Source organism: Ovis canadensis, chromosome 16, assembly GCF_042477335.2.
Source record: "Ovis canadensis isolate MfBH-ARS-UI-01 breed Bighorn chromosome 16, ARS-UI_OviCan_v2, whole genome shotgun sequence".
Classification (NCBI taxonomy): domain Eukaryota; kingdom Metazoa; phylum Chordata; class Mammalia; order Artiodactyla; family Bovidae; genus Ovis; species Ovis canadensis.
This window is the reverse complement of record NC_091260.1, coordinates 32006370-32019702: the sequence shown is the minus strand read 5'-3', so window position 1 is coordinate 32019702 and position 13333 is coordinate 32006370. Positions and strand designations below refer to the sequence as shown.

General features: G+C 38.1%; 1 protein-coding gene across 3 annotated transcripts in view; it reads right to left on the bottom strand.

Annotated features, from left to right (window-relative positions):
• PDE4D (phosphodiesterase 4D) overlaps positions 1–13333 on the bottom strand; it is a 1583646-nt gene that overhangs the window by 1365279 nt on the left and 205034 nt on the right. Inside the window, exon 1 of one of the 3 annotated variants that reach the window (XM_069556480.1) lies at positions 11935–12027. The exons of the other annotated variants lie outside the window; for them this stretch is intronic. The gene's annotated coding sequence lies outside the window, so the exon portion shown is untranslated. Of the gene's footprint in view, positions 1–11934; positions 12028–13333 lie in introns of those variants that run through there. 3 annotated transcript variants of the gene reach the window in all.

Below are 13333 nucleotides of genomic sequence, written 5' to 3'. Positions count from 1 at the left end.
ATAGAGATTGGAAATTGTATTAGCATGTTATAAGGTTGAAACTCTGCAGTAACTAGTTTAATTTGGTCCAATATGGAGTTTCCAAGTTTTCAACAGCAGTGGAATTATTCTTTTATTTTAAAGTAGCATCTCATACAAGTAGTAACATTAGAAATCTTATTGATGGGTTTGTTTCCACTAGAACCAGAAAAGTAAAAATTATAGACTGCTTTTTGTATAAATAAAATTTTAAACTTAAAATATTTTGAGTTTTAATATAACTACTTTCCTTTTTTTTTTCAATGGCTTTCACCAGCTTTAAAGTTCTGGGGGAAAAAATCAACAGTTAAATTTTTTTCCTTTTGCTTTAGCCCCCAGTATCCCTAAGGAGGGTCTCAGCAGTTGCCTCTGCATGGGAGTTAGGGTTGATTGGAAAGGAGCATAAGAGAACATCCTGGAGTGATGGAATAGTTCAGTATCTAGATAAGGGCTTGAGTTACAAAAATGTATACATCTGTCAAATCTCAGCAAATGTTCACTTACAAGCATGGCATTTCACTATAAGTTTTTTATAAAAAGAAAAAGACTGAATAATGAGTTCTAGTTAATGATGTACATGCTCAGGTATGTAGGGGAGAGTGTACTTAAGTCTATAATTTACTCTGAACGCATGAAAAATAAAATGGATTAGTGGATGGAGGGTTAGCTACATGTGATAAAATCTAGTAAAATGATTGGTGGTAGGTACACAGATGTGTAGTGTAAAATTCCTCCAACTTTGCTATATGCTTGCCAGTTCTCATAACAAGGTGCTAGGGAAAAGAGAAAATGACTACAATAAAATAAAAAGCAGTATCTCAAAGAAATAATGCAAAGCTCTGGTCTAGAAACCACATGCAGATAATCATGATTTATTCACGACTGAATCACTACAGAATACCTGATATGTGACAGACCCTGCTGATATTATTACATCAATGAATAGAACAAAAATCCCTGCCCTCATGGAGCTCATATGCAATTTGGCTAGGGTAAGATAATATACTTAATAAATCACTAAATTGCCTATTAGGCTAGAGGATGGCAAGCACTATTAAGAATAAATAGTGCAGTGAAATCAGGACTACAATTTTAAATAAGAGAGTTGGGAAAGATCTCAAAGAGAAAATAACATTTGTGCAAAGACTTCAGGGAGATGACATAATGAGCTAAGTGGAAAATCTTGAGAGGCAATCTACCCAGAGAAAATGCCCTTGAATGAAAACATGCCTGGCATGTTCTAAGATTCGCAGCAAGGCAGATGTGGCTCAACAGATTCCAGGGGCTAGACTAGAATATATGAGGTCAGAGACATAATGAAACGGCAGATCATGTAGAATGTTATGGCCTAAATTGTATCCACAAAAAAGAACTTCATGACCCAGATAACCATGATAGTGTAATCACTCACCTAGAGCAAGAAATCCTGGAATGCTAAGTCAACTGGCCCTTAGTAAGAATCACTACGAACAAAGCTAGTCGGAGTGATGGAATTCCAGTTGAGCTATTTCAAATCCTAAAAGATGATGCTGTTGAAAGTGCTGCGTTCAATATGTCAGCAAATTTGGAAAATTCAACAGTGGCCACAGGACTGGAAAAGGCCAGTTTTCATTCCAATCCCAAACAAAGGCAATGCCAAAAAACATTCAAACTACCACACAATTGCACTTATCTCATATGTTAGCAAAGTGATGCTCAAAATTCTCCAAGTCAGGCTTCAGCAAAACGTGAACCATGAACTTCCAGATGTTCAAGCTGGATTTAGAAAAGGCAGAGGAACCAGAGATCAAATTGACAACATCTGTTGGATCATAGAAAAAGCAAGAGAATTCCAGAAAAACATATACTTCTGCTTTATTGACTATGCCAAAGCCTTTGACTCTGTGGATCACAATATCTCTGGAAAATTCTAGGATGGGAATAACAGACCACCTTACCTTCAGTTCAGTTCAGATCAGTTGCTTAAGTCGAGTCTCACTATTTGCAACTCCATGGACTGCAGCATGCCAGGCCTCCCTGTCCATCACTAACTCCCAGAATTAACCCAAACCCATATCCATCGAGTCAGTGATGCCATCCAACCATCTCATCCTCTATCAATCCCCTTCTCCTCCTGCCTTCAATCTTTCCCAGCATCAGGGTCTTTTCAAATGAGTCAGCTCTTCACATCAGGTGGCTAAAGTATTGGAGTTTCAGCTTCAACATCAGTCCTTCCAGTGAACATCCAGGACTGATCTCCTTTAGGATGGACTGGTTGGATCTCCTTACAGTCCGAGGGACTCTCTAGAATCTTCTCCAACACCACAGTTCAAAAGCATCAATTCTTTGGCACTCAGCTTTCTTTACAGTCCAACTCTCACATCCATACATGACTATTGGAAAAATCATAGCCTTGACTAGACGGACCTTTGTTGGCAAAGTAATGTCTCTGCTTTTGAATATGCCATCTAGGTTGGTCATAACTTTCCTTCCAAGGAGTAACTGTCTTTTAATTTCCTGGCTGCAGTCACCATCTGCAGTGATTTTGGAGCCTCCCAAAAATAAAGTCAGCCACTGTTGCCACTGTTTCCCCATCAATCTGCCATGATGTGACGGGACCAGATGCCATGATCTTACTTTTCTGAATGTTGAGCTTTAAGCCAACTTTTTCACTCTCCTCTTTCACTTTCATCAAGAGGCTCTTCAGTTCTTCACTTTCTGCCATAAGGGTGGTGTTATCTGCATATCTGAGGTTATTGATATTTCTCCTGGCAATCTTGATTCCAGCTTGTGCTTCATCCAGCCCAGCATTTCTCATAGTGTGCTCTGCATGTAAGTTAAATAAGCAGGATAACACACAATATATAGCCTGGACATACTCCTTTTCCTATTTGGAACCAGTCTGTTGTTCCATGTCCAGCTCTAACTGTTGCTTCCTGACCTGCATACAGATTTATCAAGAAGCAGGTCAGGTGGTCTGGTATTCCCATCTCTTTCAGAATTTTCCACAGTTTATTGTGATCCACACAGTGAAAGGCTTTGGTATAGTCAATAAAGCAGAAATAGATGTTTTTCTGTAACTCTCTTGCATTTTCAATAATCCAGCAGATGGCAATCTGAACTCTGGTTCTTCTGCCTTTTCTTTTTTTTAATTTTATTTACTATTATTATTATTTTTTACTTTACAATATTGTATTGGTTTTGCCACACATCAACAGAATCCAGCTTGAACATCTGGAAGTTCACAGTTCACGTATTGCTGAAGCCTGGCTTAGAGAATTTTAAACATCACTTTGCTAGCATGTGAGATGAGTCAATTGTGCAGTAGTTTTAATTAGGTCCCATTTGTTTATTTTTGCTTTTATTTCCAATATTCTGGGAGGTGGGTCATAGAGGATCCTGCTGTGATTTATGTTGAAGAGTGTTTTGTCTATGTTCTCCTCTAGGAGTTTTATAGTTTCTGGTCTTACATTTAGATCTTTAATCCACTTTGAGTTTATTTTTGTGTATGGTGTTAGAAAGTGTTCTAGCAGTTTCATTCTTTTACAAGTAGTTGACCAGTTTTCCCAGCATCACTTGTTAAAGAGATTGTCTTTTCTCCATTGTATATTCTTGCCTCCTTTGTCAAAGATAAGGTTTCCATAGGTGTGTGAATTTATCTCTGGGCTTTCTATTTTGTTCCATTGATCTATATTTCTGTCTTTGTGCCTGTACCATACTGTCTTGATAACTGTGGCTTTGTAGTAGAGCCTGAAGTCAGGCAGGTTGATTCCTCCAGTTCCATTCTTCTTTCTCAAGATTGCTTTGGCTATTCAAGGTTTTTGTATTTCCACACAAATTGTGAAATTCTTTGTCCTAGTTCTGTGAAAAATACCATTGGTAACTTGATAGGGATTGCATTGCACAACAAAGGAAACTATAAGCAAGGTGAAAAGACAGCCTTCAGAATGGGAGAAAATAATAGCAAATTAAGCAACTGACAAAGAACTAATCTCAAAAATATACAAGCAACTCCTGCAGCTCAATTCCAGAAAAATAAACAACTCAATCAAAATGGGCCAAAGAACTAAATAGACATTTCTCCAAAGAAGACATATAGATGGCTAACAAACACATGAAAAGATGCTCAACATCACTCATTATCAGAGAAATGCAAATCAAAACCACCATGAGGTACCATCTCACAGCAGTCAGAATGGCTGTGATCCAAAAGTCTACAAGCAATAAATGCTGGAGAGAGGGTGTGGAGAAAAGGGAATCCTCTTACACTGTTAGTGGGAATGCAAACTAGTATAGCAACTATGGAGAATAGTGTGGAGATTCCTTAAAAAACTGGAAATAGAACTGCCTTATGACCTAGCAATCCCACTGCAGGGCATACACACTGAGGAAACCAGAATTGAAAGAGACACACGTACCCCAATGTTCATCGCAGCACTGTTTATAATAGCCAGGACATGGAAACAACCTAGATGTCCATCAGCAGATGAATGGATAAGAAAGCTGTGGTACATATGCACAATGGAATATTACTCAGCCATTAAAAAGAATACATTTGAATCAGTTCTAATGAGGTGGATGAAACTGGAGCCTATTATACAGAGTGAAGTAAGCCAGAAAGAAAAATGCCAATACAGTATACTAACACATATATATGGAATTTAGAAAGATGGTAACGATAATCCTGTATGCGAGACAGCAAAAGAGACACAGATGTATAGAACAGTTTTTTGGACTCTGTGGGAGAGGGAGAGGGTGGGATAATTTGAGAGAATGGCATTGAAACATGTATAACATCATATAAGAAACGAATTGCCAGTCCAGGTTCGATGCAGAATATTGGATGCTTGAGGCTGGTACACTGGGATGACCCAGAGGGATGGTACGGGGAGGGAGATGGGAGGGGGGTTCAGGATGGGGAACAGGTGTATAGATGTGGTGGATTCATGCTGATGTATGGCAAAACCAATACAATATTGTAAAGTAATTAGCTTCCAATTAAAATAAATAAATTTAAAAAAAAAAAACAGAGAGAAAGCCAAATTCCAGTCTGTTACAAGCTTAAAAAAAAAAAATTGTGCAGTAGTTTGAACAATCTTTGGCATTGCCTTTGTTTGGGATTGGAATGAAAACTGACCTTTTCCAGTCCTGTGGCCACTGCTGAGTTTTCCAAATTTGTTGGCATATTGAATGCAGCACTTTCACAGCATCATCCTTTAGAATTTGAAATAGCTCAACTGGAATTCCATCACCTCCACTAGCTTTGTTTCTAGTGATGCTTCCTAAGGCCCACTTGATTTCACATTCCAGGATGTTTTGCTTTAGGTGAGTGATCACACCATTGTGATTATCTGGGTCACGAAGATCTTTTTGTACAGTTCTTATGTGTATTCTTTCCACCTCTTCTTAATATCTGCTGCTTCTGTTAGGTCCATACCATTTCTGTCCTTTATCGAGCCCATCTTTGCATGAAATGTTCCCTTGGTATCTCTAATTTTCTTCAAGAGATCTCTGGTCTTTCCCATTCTGTTTTCTTCTTTATTTCTTCGCACTGCTCACTGAGGAAGGCTTTCTTATCTCTTCTTGCTATTCTTTGGAACTCTACATTTAAATGGGTATATCTTTCCTTTTCTCCTTTGCTTTTCATTTCTCTTCTTGTCACAGCTATTTGTAAGCCCTCCTCAGACAGCCATTTTGCTTTTCTGCATTTCTTTTCCATGGAGATAATCTTGCTCCCTGTCTCCTGTACAAACCTCCGTCCATAGTTCATCAGGCACTCTATCAGATCTAGTCCCTTAAATCTATTTCTCACTTCTACTGTATAATCATAAGGGATTTGATTTAGGTCATACCTGAATGGTCTGGTGGTTTTCCTACTTTCTTCAGTTTAGTCTGAATTTGGCAATAAGCAGTTCATGATCTGAGCCACAGTCAGCTCCTTGTCTTGTTTTTGCTGACTGTATAGAGGTTCTCCATCTTTGGCTGCAAAGAATATAATCAATCTGATTTCACTGTTGGTTTCTGGTGATGCCCATGTGTAGAGTCTTCTCTTGTGTTGTTGGAAGAGGGTGTTTGCTATGACCAGTGCATTTTCTTGGCAAAACTCTTTTAGCCTTTGCTCTGCTTCATTCTGTACTCCAAGGCCAAATTTTCCTGTTTCCCCAGGTGTTTCTTGACTTCCTACTTTTGCATTCCAGTCCCCCATAATGAAAGGACATCTTTTGGGGGTGTTAGTTCTAAAAGGTCTTGTAGGTCTTCATAGAACCATTCAACTTCAGCTTCTTCAGTGTTACTGTTGAGGCATAGGCTTGGATAACTGTGAAATTGAATGGTTTGCCTTGGAGACAGAGATCATTCTGTCATTTTTGAGATTACATCCAAGTACTGCATTTTGGACTCTTTCGTTGACTGTGATGGCTGCTTCATTTCTTCTAAGGGATTCCTGCCCACAGTAGTAGATATAACAGTCATCTGAGTTAAATTCACTCATTCCAGTCCATTTTAGTTCTCTGACTTCTAGAATGTTGACGTTCACTCTTGCCATTTCCTGTTTGATCACTTCCAACTTGCCTTGATTCATGGGCCTAACACTTCAGGTTCCTTGTCAATACTGCTCTTTACAGCATTGGGCCTTTCTTCTATCACCAGTCACATCCACAAATGGCTATTGTTTTTGCTTTGGCTCCATCCCTTCATTCTTTCTGAAGTTATTTCTCCACTGATCTCCAGTAGGATATTGGGCACCTACCGACCTGGGGAGTTCTTCTTTCAGTGTCCTATCTTTTGGCTTTTCATACTGTCCATGGGGTTCTCAAGGCAAGAATACTGAAGTGGTTTGCCATTCCCTTCTTCAGTGGACCACATTTTGTCAGAACTTATACCTTACCTGCCTCCTGAGAAATATGTATGCAGGTCAAGAAGCAACAGTCAGAACTGGACATGGAACAGCAGACTGGTTCCTAATCAGGAAAGGAGGATGTTAAGACTATACATTGTCACCCTGCTTATTTAACTTATATGCAGAGTACATGATGCGAAATGCCAGGCTGGATGAAGCACAAGGTGGAATCAAGATTGCCGGGAGAAATATCAATAACTTCAAATATGCAGATGACACCACTCTTACGGCAGAAAGCAAAGAAGAACTAAAAAGCCTCTTGATGAAAGTGAAAGAGGAGAGTGAAAAAGTTGGCTTAAAACTCAACATTCAAAAAATTAAGATCATGGCATCTGGTCCCAGCACTTCATGGGATTATAGATGGAGGAAACAATGGAAACAGTGACAGACTTTATTTCTTTGGGCTCTAAAATCACTGCAGGTGATGACTGCAGCCATGAAATTAAAAGACGCTTGCTCCTTGGAAGAAAAGCTATGAGGAACCTAGACAGCATATTAAAAAGCAGAGACATTGCTGACAAAGGTATATCTAGTCAAAGCTATGATTTTTCCAGTAGTCATGTATAGATGTGAGAGTTGGACTATAAAGAAAGTTGAGCACTGAAGAATTGATGCTTTTGAACTGTGGTATTGGAGAAGATTCTTGAGAGTCCCTTGTTCTGCAAGCAGATGAAACCAATCAATCCTAAAGGAAATCAGTCCTGAATATTCATTGGAAGGACTGATGCTAAAGTTGAAGCTCCAATACTTTAACCACTTGATGCAAAGAACTGACTCCTTGGAAAAGACCCTGATGCTGGGAAAGATTGAAGGCAGGAGGAGAAGGGGATGACAGAGGGTGAGATGGTTGGATGGCATCACTGACTCGATGGACATGAGTTTAAGCAAGCTCTGGGATTTTGTGATGGATGGGGAAGCCTGGGGTGCTGCAGTCCATGTGGTAGCAAAGAGTCAGACACAACTGAGCGACTGAACTGACTGAAATTGTGCCCCATAAAATTCACATGCTGATGCTTTCCCTAATCTCCAGTCCCTCAGAATGTGACTGAATTTGGAGACAGTGCCTTTGTAGATCTAATTCCAAGGGTTGCTAGTGTGTGTCCTACTATAATGTGACTGGTTTTCTTAAAAGAAGAGGAAATTAGGAAACAAAGTGACAGCCATGTGAAGACACAGTGAGAAGGTGGCCATCTGCAAGCCCAGGAGAGAGGCCTCAAAACAAACCATGCCTTGATCTTGAACTTCTAGCTTCTAGAATTTCTGGGGTTTAAGCTATAGTCTGTGTTATTTTTTTATGACAGCCCATCCCTCCTAACTTCACAACAAGAACAAGTCAAAAAAGTTCCAAAACCATGTCTGTTTTAATCCTCAGAGAACTAAGAATACAAAGAAAGCTAAATGAATTAAATTCCAGAAAGGAAGGACTCTTTCCTAGCAAAGAAGAGACCTAGTAGTTCTTTTACCCCTGGTTTAAGAGACCTATTACTTCTTTTACTTCTTCTGGTTTAAAAGGAAGAAGAGCAAATACGCTATCAATAGGAGTATGGAGAAAGCAACTTAACTTGTAAAACTGTTAAACACTACCTGTGAGCTAGAGGGTGGATTAGATCCCACAAAACTTCATCACTGAGGGAGGCTGCAGCCCTGACCCAGAGGCACACAGGCCTTCCCTGAGGAGCTATCTGAAGGCTGAGGCTAGGAAAAGACAGCAGAGAAACAACTGACTTCTTTATTATCCTTTACATCTCCTTATTCTCTGCTAATAGCTGTTGAATCTGTAATTACGTCACTTTTTTCATTCCTAATACTAGTAATTTGTGTCTTTTTTCCCCTGAGCCACACTATTGATCTCCTCAAAGAATAAATTTTGTTTTCATTGATTTCCCATTGTTTTCCTGTTTTCTATACTCTTGGTTTCTGTTTTGATATTTATCACGCCCTTTTTTTTCTTTAGTTTGGTTTTAATTTACCCTTTTTTAGTTTAAGATAGAAATTGAAGTCATTGTTTTCAGACCTTTCTTCTAGCGGTACCTAGTGCTATAGATTTTTCCCGAAGTACTGCTCCATGAACAAACAACAAATTTTGATATATTGTGTATACACTTTCATTTCATTTGAAATTCTTTCTACTCTCTCTTTACATTTGTTTTGATCCATAGTGTATTACTTTCCTATAGCTACCGCAATTAATTATCACAAACCATGTATCTTAAAACAACCAAAAAAACCCCTATTTTCTCACAATTGCAGAGTGTAGGAGTCCACCATTAGACTGTTAGCACTTCCCTCTCCTGCCTCTTCCAGCTTCCGTTGGCTCCAAGGGTTGTGTGGTTTATTCTCTTTAACTCCATTCTCTGCCTCTATCTTCACGTGGCCTTCTCCTCTACGTCTGTGTGTTCTCCTTTCCTCTCTTTTACAAGGGTATCTTTCATTGGGCTTAGGACCCACATAGATAACCCAAGATTATCTCATCTCAAAATCCTTAACTTAATTACATACGCAAAGATCCTTTCCCCAGAGAAGATCATATTCACAGCCTCCAGAGATTAACACATGGACATATCATTTTGGGAACCACAGAGCAACCTACTACACAGACATTATTCAGAAGTATGCTATGTGGTATCCAGATATTTGGGGGCTTCCAGACACTTTTTTGTGATTGATTTTCATTTAATTTCACTGTGGTTGGAGAACATAATCTGTAATAACTTTAAACGTATTGAGACTTACTTTTATGACCCAAAATATAATTTATCTTGGCAAATATTTTTTGTGCATTTGAAAAGAATGTATGTTCTGCTGTTGTTGGGTGGAGTGCTCTAAAAATGAAAATAGGTCAAGTTAATTGTGTTTTTCAAATCTTCTATCTACTGAACTTCTGTCTACTTATTTTATCAATTAGTGATATTTCTGACTATAATTATGATATCACTATAATTAGTGATATTTCTGACTATAATTATAAATAATATGTACTATATTACCATATTTTATAACATTTTCTACATATTTTATAACATTCTACATATTTTATACATTCTACATATTTTATAACATTATCTACACACCCATATGTTCACTGATATCAACATGTGGCGGGGTGAGGGGCAGGGGTTACTTCCTAATATATTCTCCCTCTCTTATATTACGAGTCCTATTCATCCTTTTTTCCCATTTTATATATAGATATTTTCCCACAAAATTTGGTTAATATATATGAGATATTTGACTCTGCAAAAATTTCAACTTGTTTTTACTCCTACTTTGAAATTCTGAATATACTTTCATCTTATAAAGTGTTGTAAATTATGTTTATATTCTTGGTTTCATGAGCTGTCTGCTCCTGAACACATGATATAATTCAGAATATAATCAAAGCCACTTATGAAGTTTTGTGAGAGGTACTAAGTGATCTCCTAAAAACTTCTTGGTCTTAAATATTTAAGTGGAAATTAGAGAACTGGTAACATTTTTTTCAAATATCAGCAAATTCAAGAAGCAGATTATACTAATTACCATTACTGAGAAGTTCACATCACGAACTCAGATTTCTCTTTATGAGGCTTAATGTAGCTTAATGTGTTACCTCATGGGAGTTACAATATGTAAGAAAATACATAAAAGACTGGGGTTGATTGTTGTATATCACACCAGGATCTGCAAAATGTGCCATGTCTCCCAGGGTGGGCACACTGTCTGAATATTTCAGCCCTGACTGTTATATTTGAGAGAAATTTTAGAAGTTCTATGAGTGACCATCTGCAGAAGAGGAAAAGGCAGGCCAGGATTACATGAATTGCACGTGCACAGAACCAACCTCACTACTGGAAAAAAAATCTGTCCCATATTCAGCCAATTCTAAGAAATCAGCTGAATAAATACAATGTAGTCCCATCTGAACATTAAAATACATAGTACCATCTATAAGGGCTAGAGCAATAAATGGAAAGATGAGTTCAGATCTAACAAATCAATATGGTAAAACTGCAATTTGTCACAGGAGACAAATTTCCATTAAAATGATCATGCAAAAGTACAAAATATTCCAGTTTGGGAACTTTATCATTATTTTTACCTCTATTCAAAGCACTTTCATATGCATCATCTATGCTTTCAAGTTTTATTTCTTTAAAGTGAGAAAATCAAAAACACTTTAGAAGCAATCTGAGTTAAGAATCATTCTAGGGTTCTTAGCCACTTACCTTTCTCCCATTTTGCTTTAGCAAATTGACTAGCAGTCTATTTTAGTTTTCATATAAACATTTCTCTTTACTTGTAGATGTTATGCTCATTTACAGAATAATTAATAACATTATATAATAAAATAGCAAGTAAAACTGCCACATACACAGATCTGGGACTCTTGGTGACATATATCACTACAAGAGGCACCACAAGAAATAGTGAAGAACAGCCTTCTAGAATATCATAGGTAGTGTTTAAGCTTTATGGAGGAAATAGTGTCAGTTAACCCCCCTAGCTAATTAAAGGAAGATGGGATAAAAGGGATTCTATTTTTACTAAAGTTAAGCTTGTGACTTTTTGTAAAGACCTATTTATTTAGAAAAGGGCTTCCCCAGTGAATCTGTGGTAAAGAATTCATCTGCAACACAGGAGACGCTGGGGATGTGGGAAGATCCCCTGGAGGAGGAAATGGCAACCCACTCCAGCATTCTTGTCTGGAAAATCCCATGCACAGAGGAGCCTGGCAAGCTGCAGTCCATGGGGTCACAAAAAGTTGGACATGACTGCGCACATGCACTATGCTATTTAGAAAAGAAAAGAAAAAAAAGACCAATGACTCAAGTTCCTCTCTACACCTAGAAAACTATCTTAATCAAAATAAGCATATATAACCAAAGATTACAGAGAGGGAAATAACGAATTTCACCCGGTATTTAAGAATAAGAAAAGTACATTTCAGAAAATCAAGACAGCAAAGGAGTAGTAGAGGAAGACCTCAACTTCATCGCTTCTCTTGAAGCAAGAGCTTATGTGATGCAAACTCTAAGGACGTGAAAACAAAGAGATACTACCTGACCAGGCCCAGCGCACTTCACACAAGTTTACAGTGACGTGGTGCCCACAGCACCTCAATGTCATCACTACTAGTTGCAGTAAAAATGACCTTGAGCATTCCTTTCAGGTCTATTTTTACAAAATTTCACACTTGAGTGGTACTCATAAATAAAGTCCAGCAGAACACATGACTGGCTTTGCATGCTTATAAAGCCATATCAATGCAATAAGTAGATTGCCAGATTTGAAAAGCATTTTGAAACATCTCATAGTGCACATGTAAAAGGGACAGAGAGATTTCAGGGTCTCTGATCAAATATAAACTTTGAAGAAATAGATGGTGCCAATGAAGACATTTGTCATAGCTTGACAACAGTTATGACAAACCTAAACAGTGTATTAAGAAGCAGAGACATCACTTTGCTGACCAAGGTTCATATAGTCAAAGCTATGGTTTTTCCAGTAGTCACGTTGGATGTGAGAGCTGAACCATAAAGAAGGCTGAGCTGAAGAAGTGATGCTTTCAAACTGTGGTGCTGGAGAAGATTCTTAGAGTCCATTGTAGGAAGTCAACCCTGAATATTCATTGGAAGGACTGATGCTGAAGCTGAAACTCCACTACTTTGGCCACTTGATGCAAAGAATCAACTTATTAGAAAACACTGATGCTGGGAAAGATTGGGGGCTGGTGGAGAAGGGGGCGACAGAGGACAAGATGGTTGGATGGCATCACCAACTCAACGGACAATGAGTCTGAGCAAGCTCCGGGAGTTGGTGATGGACAGGGAAGCCTGGCATGCTGCAGCCCATGGGGTCGCAAAGAATTGGACACAACTGAGCACTGAACAACCATAATGACATTGAAAACATTTTGGTAAGACAACTTCAGGTAAACAAGACGCCATTTGATACTAGCCCATTCCCTTCCCCATGAGTTGGGATATGACTGTAGTCAATCTGTCACAGCAATCCACAAAACATGATAATTTTCATAAGTGACATAAGGAACTATTTAAGAACTCGTAGAAATAGTCTGTTTCCAAAGAGACAGAGGAGATTTATACACACCCTGAAAGGAACTTATAGATTTATGCTATTCCTGTGAAATGTGACAAGCCATTATAAATACTTAAGTAATGGTTTTCTAAAGGAAAAAACAATATGTTCAAAGACCATTTATGACAATGATGAAGCTGCCATAGCTCTTTTTTTCTGATACATCATCTCTGTAACATTCATAATTGAAAGACATACAGACACTTGTTTACGTAAAATAAAACATCATAAATTACCAACTATGATAAGAAGTGGGTCCAAACCCCTGCAAATGATATCTTAGTGGAAACTATATGGTAATATCATACAGCCACTAAGTGATTCAACACTGGTTATTTCTGAAACTCCAGTCTATTATAC